Source organism: Amia ocellicauda, chromosome 2, assembly GCF_036373705.1.
Source record: "Amia ocellicauda isolate fAmiCal2 chromosome 2, fAmiCal2.hap1, whole genome shotgun sequence".
In the NCBI taxonomy this organism is placed as follows: Eukaryota; Metazoa; Chordata; class Actinopteri; order Amiiformes; family Amiidae; genus Amia; species Amia ocellicauda.
In genome coordinates, this window is record NC_089851.1 from 56,129,459 (window position 1) to 56,135,625 (window position 6,167).

General features: G+C 45.4%; 1 non-coding gene across 1 annotated transcript; it reads left to right on the plus strand.

Annotated features, from left to right (window-relative positions):
- Positions 1 to 2,571: 2,571 nt before the first annotated feature.
- trnat-agu (transfer RNA threonine (anticodon AGU)) lies at positions 2,572 to 2,645 on the plus strand. Its single transcript has one exon. It is a non-coding gene; the product is annotated as a tRNA-Thr (tRNA).
- The last annotated feature ends 3,522 nt before the right edge of the window (positions 2,646 to 6,167 follow it).

Consider the following 6,167-nt stretch of genomic DNA (forward strand, 5'->3'; position numbering starts at 1 on the left):
GATGGCAAGGCAAGCATCTGATTGAAAGTGGTCCGTGATCTGCTGTTATGCTACTATGCTACTGACCATTGGGGGAGCAATAGCAAGCAAGAGAGTTAGATATCAAGAGTCATAGATAGATAGATAGATAGATGGATGGACGGCAAGGCAAGCATCTAATTGACAGTGGTCCGTGATCTGCTGTTATGCTACTATGCTACTGACCATTGGGGAGCGATTGCAAGCAAGAGAGTTAGATATCGAGAGACATAGATACATAGATAGATAGATGGATGGATGGATGGACGGCAAGGCAAGCATCTGATTGACAGTGGTCCGTGATCTGCTGTTATGCTACTATGCTACTGACCATTGGGGAGCGATTGCAAGCAAGAGACTTAGAAATCGAGAGACATAGATACATAGATAGATAGATGGATGTATGGATGGACGGCAAGGCAAGCATCTGATTGACAGTGGTCCGTAATCTGCTGTTATGATAATATGCTACTGACCATTGTGGGAGCGATAGCAAGCAAGAGAGCAAGATATTGAGAGTCATAGATAGATAGATAGATAGATGGATGGATGGACGGCAAGGCAAGCACCTGATTGACAGTGGTCCGTGATCTGCTGTTATGCTACTATGCTACTGACCATTGGAGGAGAGATAGCAAGCAAGAGAGTTAAATATCGAGAGTCATAGATAGATAGATAGATAGATGGATGGATGGACGGCAAGGCAAGCAACTGATTGACAGTGGTCCGTGATCTGCTGTTATGCAACTATGCTACTGACCATTGGGGGAGCGATAGCAAGCAAGAGAGTTAGATATCGAGAGTCATAGATAGATAGATAGATAGATAGATGGATGGATGGACGGCAAGGCAAGCACCTGATTGACAGTGGTCCGTGATCTGCTGTTATGCTACTATGCTACTGACCATTGGGGGAGCGATAGCAAGCAAGAGAGTTAGATATCGAGAGTCATAGATAGATAGATAGATAGATGGATGGATGGATGGACGGCAAGGCAAGCACCTGATTGACAGTGGTCCGTGATCTGCTGTTATGCTACTATGCTACTGACCATTGGGGGAGCGATAGCAAGCAAGAGAGTTAGATATCGAGAGTCATAGATAGATAGATAGATAGATGGATGGATGGATGGACGGCAAGGCAAGCACCTGATTGACAGTGGTCCGTGATCTGCTGTGATGCTACTATGCTACTGACCATTAGGGGTGCAATAGCAAGCAAGAGAGTTAGATATCGAGAGTCATAGATAGATAGATAGATAGATAGATGGATGGATGGATGGAAAGGCAAGCATCTGATTGACAGTGGTCCGTGATCTGCTGTTATGCTACAATGCTACTGACCATTGGGGGAGCGATAGCAAGCAAGAGAGTTAGATATCGAGAGTCATAGATAGATAGATAGATAGATGGATGGATGGATGGATGGACGGCAAGGCAAGCACCTGATTGACAGTGGTCCGTGATCTGCTGTTATGCTTCTATGCTACTGACCATTGGGGGAGCGATAGCAAGCAAGAGAGTTAGATATCGAGAGACATAGATACATAGATAGATAGATGGATGGATTGATGGACGGCAAGGCAAGCACCTGATTGACAGTGGTCCGTGATCTGCTGTTATGCTTCTATGCTACTGACCATTGGGGGAGCGATAGCAAGCAAGAGAGTTAGATATCGAGAGACATAGATACATAGATAGATAGATGGATGGATGGATGGACGGCAAGGCAAGAATCTGATTGACAGTGGTCCGTGATGTGCTGTTATGCTACTATGCTACTGACCATTGGGGGAGCGATAGCAAGCAAGAGAGTTAGATATCGAGAGTCATAGATAGATAGATAGATAGATGGATGGATGGATGGACGGCATGGCAAGCACCTGATTGACAGTGGTCCGTGATCTGTTGTTATGCTACTATGCTACTGACCATTGGGGGAGCGATAGCAAGCAAGAGAGTTAGATATCGAGAGTCATAGATACATAGATAGATAGATGGATGGATGGATGGACAGCAAGGCAAGCACCTGATTGACAGTGGTCCGTGATCTGCTGTTATGCTACTATGCTACTGACCATTGGGGGAGCGATAGCAAGCAAGAGAGTTAGATATCGAGAGTCATAGATACATAGATAGATAGATGGATGGATGGATGGATGGATGGATGGACGGCAAGGCAAGCACCTGATTGACAGTGGTCCGTGATCTGTTGTTATGCTACTATGCTACTGACCATTGGGGGAGCGATAGCAAGCAATAGAGTTAGATATCGAGAGTCATAGATACATAGATAGATAGATGGATGGATGGATGGACAGCAAGGCAAGCACCTGATTGACAGTGGTCCGTGATCTGCTGTTATGCTACTATGCTACTGACCATTGGGGGAGCGATAGCAAGCAAGAGAGTTAGATATCGAGAGTCATAGATACATAGATAGATAGATGGATGGATGGATGGATGGATGGATGGACGGCAAGGCAAGCACCTGATTGACAGTGGTCCGTGATCTGCTGTTATGCTACTATCAGCAGCAGCAGCTGCAGATTTGGCGCCGTGGCTTAGTTGGTTAAAGCGCCTGTCTAGTAAACAGGAGGTCCTGGGTTCAAATCCCAGCGGTGCCTTATGCGGGCTTTGTGTGCTCCTTGCGAAGCTTGTGCTTCTGCTTTGTCGACCATCAGTTTTAGCAAGATAGGCTTATCGTAAAGCCATCAGAGGACGTAATGAACCGGAAAGCCAACTGGACAGACACCGGTTTGTAAAGAAGAAGCAGAACCCAAAGGACACGCGCTACGCGCACCTAACGGCCAACGTCCAATTCCCATTGCCGCCCTTGGACTGTCGGAACAGGGAGCTTGTTGCTCCCGTCAACCTTACGTTTTCACCTCTGTGTGCTTCCTCTGTTGCAGCCTGCATCCAGATTTTGTTTTGTTTTGTTTTGTTTTGTTTTGTTTTGTTTTGTTTTGTTTTGTTTTGTTTTGTTTTGTTTTGTTTTGTTTTGTTTTGTTTTGTTTTGTTTTGTTTTGTTTTGTTCCTTACACCTGAGTGTAGGCACTGGGGAATGGGAGAGTCCTAGCACCGTGGCTTAGTTGGTCAAAGCGCCTGTCTTGTAAACAGGAAACCCTGGGTTCGACTCCCAGGGTTTCAAGTTCATAGTTGCCAGAAATCATTTCCAGCACACGATTTTCTTTGTCGATGAATGCAACATACGTGACCATTGGGGGAGCGATAGCAAGCAAGAGAGTTAGATATCGAGAGTCATAGATAGATAGATAGATAGATAGATGGATTAACGGCAAGGCAAGCACCTGATTGACAGTGGTCCGTGATCTGCTGTGATGCTACTATGCTACTGACCATTGGGGGTGCAATAGCAAGCAAGAGAGTTAGATATCGATAGTCATAGATAGATACATAGATAGATAGATGGATGGAAGGATGGCAAGGCAAGCATCTGATTGAAAGTGGTCCGTGATCTGCTGTTATGCTACTATGCTACTGACCATTGGGGGAGCAATAGCAAGCAAGAGAGTTACATATCAAGAGTCATAGATAGATAGATAGATAGATGGATGGACGGCAAGGCAAGCATCTAATTGACAGTGGTCCGTGATCTGCTGTTATGCTACTATGCTACTGACCATTGGGGAGCGATTGCAAGCAAGAGAGTTAGATATCGAGAGACATAGATACATAGATAGATAGATGGATGGATGGATGGACGGCAAGGCAAGCATCTGATTGACAGTGGTCCGTGATCTGCTGTTATGCTACTATGCTACTGACCATTGGGGAGCGATTGCAAGCAAGAGACTTAGAAATCGAGAGACATAGATACATAGATAGATAGATGGATGTATGGATGGACGGCAAGGCAAGCATCTGATTGACAGTGGTCCGTAATCTGCTGTTATGATAATATGCTACTGACCATTGTGGGAGCGATAGCAAGCAAGAGAGCAAGATATTGAGAGTCATAGATAGATAGATAGATAGATGGATGGATGGACGGCAAGGCAAGCACCTGATTGACAGTGGTCCGTGATCTGCTGTGATGCTACTATGCTACTGACCATTAGGGGTGCAATAGCAAGCAAGAGAGTTAGATATCGAGAGTCATAGATAGATAGATAGATAGATAGATGGATGGATGGATGGAAAGGCAAGCATCTGATTGACAGTGGTCCGTGATCTGCTGTTATGCTACAATGCTACTGACCATTGGGGGAGCGATAGCAAGCAAGAGAGTTAGATATCGAGAGTCATAGATAGATAGATAGATAGATGGATGGATGGATGGATGGATGGACGGCAAGGCAAGCACCTGATTGACAGTGGTCCGTGATCTGCTGTTATGCTTCTATGCTACTGACCATTGGGGGAGCGATAGCAAGCAAGAGAGTTAGATATCGAGAGACATAGATACATAGATAGATAGATGGATGGATTGATGGACGGCAAGGCAAGCACCTGATTGACAGTGGTCCGTGATCTGCTGTTATGCTTCTATGCTACTGACCATTGGGGGAGCGATAGCAAGCAAGAGAGTTAGATATCGAGAGACATAGATACATAGATAGATAGATGGATGGATGGATGGACGGCAAGGCAAGAATCTGATTGACAGTGGTCCGTGATGTGCTGTTATGCTACTATGCTACTGACCATTGGGGGAGCGATAGCAAGCAAGAGAGTTAGATATCGAGAGTCATAGATAGATAGATAGATAGATGGATGGATGGATGGACGGCATGGCAAGCACCTGATTGACAGTGGTCCGTGATCTGTTGTTATGCTACTATGCTACTGACCATTGGGGGAGCGATAGCAAGCAAGAGAGTTAGATATCGAGAGTCATAGATACATAGATAGATAGATGGATGGATGGATGGACGGCAAGGCAAGCATCTGAATGACAGTGGTCCGTGATCTGCTGTTATGCTACTATGCTACTGACCATTGGGGGAGCGATAGCAAGCAAGAGAGTTAGATATCGAGAGTCATAGATACATAGATAGATAGATGGATGGATGGATGGACAGCAAGGCAAGCATCTGATTCACAGTGGTCCGTGATATGCTGTTATGCTACAATGCTACTGACCATTGGGGGAGCGATAGCAAGCAAGACAGTTAGATATCGAGAGTCATAGATACATAGATAGATGGATGGATGGATGGACAGCAAGGCAAGCACCTGATTGACAGTGGTCCGTGATCTGCTGTTATGCTACTATGCTACTGACCATTGGGGAGCGATTGCAAGCAAGAGACTTAGAAATCGAGAGACATAGATACATAGATAGATAGATGGATGTATGGATGGATGGATGGATGGACGGCAAGGCAAGCACCTGATTGACAGTGGTCCGTGATCTGCTGTTATGCTACTATGCTACTGACCATTAGGGGTGCAATAGCAAGCATGAGAGTTAGATATCGAGAGTCATAGATAGATAGATAGATAGATAGATGGATGGATGGATGGAAAGGCAAGCATCTGATTGACAGTGGTCCGTGATCTGCTGTTATGCTACAATGCTACTGACCATTGGGGGAGCGATAGCAAGCAAGAGAGTTAGATATCGAGAGTCATAGATAGATAGATAGATAGATGGATGGATGGATGGATGGACGGCAAGGCAAGCACTTGATTGACAGTGGTCCGTGATCTGCTGTTATGCTTCTATGCTACTGACCATTGGGGGAGCGATAGCAAGCAAGAGAGTTAGATATCGAGAGACATAGATACATAGATAGATAGATGGATGGATTGATGGACGGCAAGGCAAGCACCTGATTGACAGTGGTCCGTGATCTGCTGTTATGCTTCTATGCTACTGACCATTGGGGGAGCGATAGCAAGCAAGAGAGTTAGATATCGAGAGACATAGATACATAGATAGATAGATGGATGGATGGATGGACGGCAAGGCAAGAATCTGATTGACAGTGGTCCGTGATGTGCTGTTATGCTACTATGCTACTGACCATTGGGGGAGCGATAGCAAGCAAGAGAGTTAGATATCGAGAGTCATAGATAGATAGATAGATAGATGGATGGATGGATGGACGGCATGGCAAGCACCTGATTGACAGTGGTCCGTGATCTGTTGTTATGCTACTATGCTACTGACCATTGGGGGA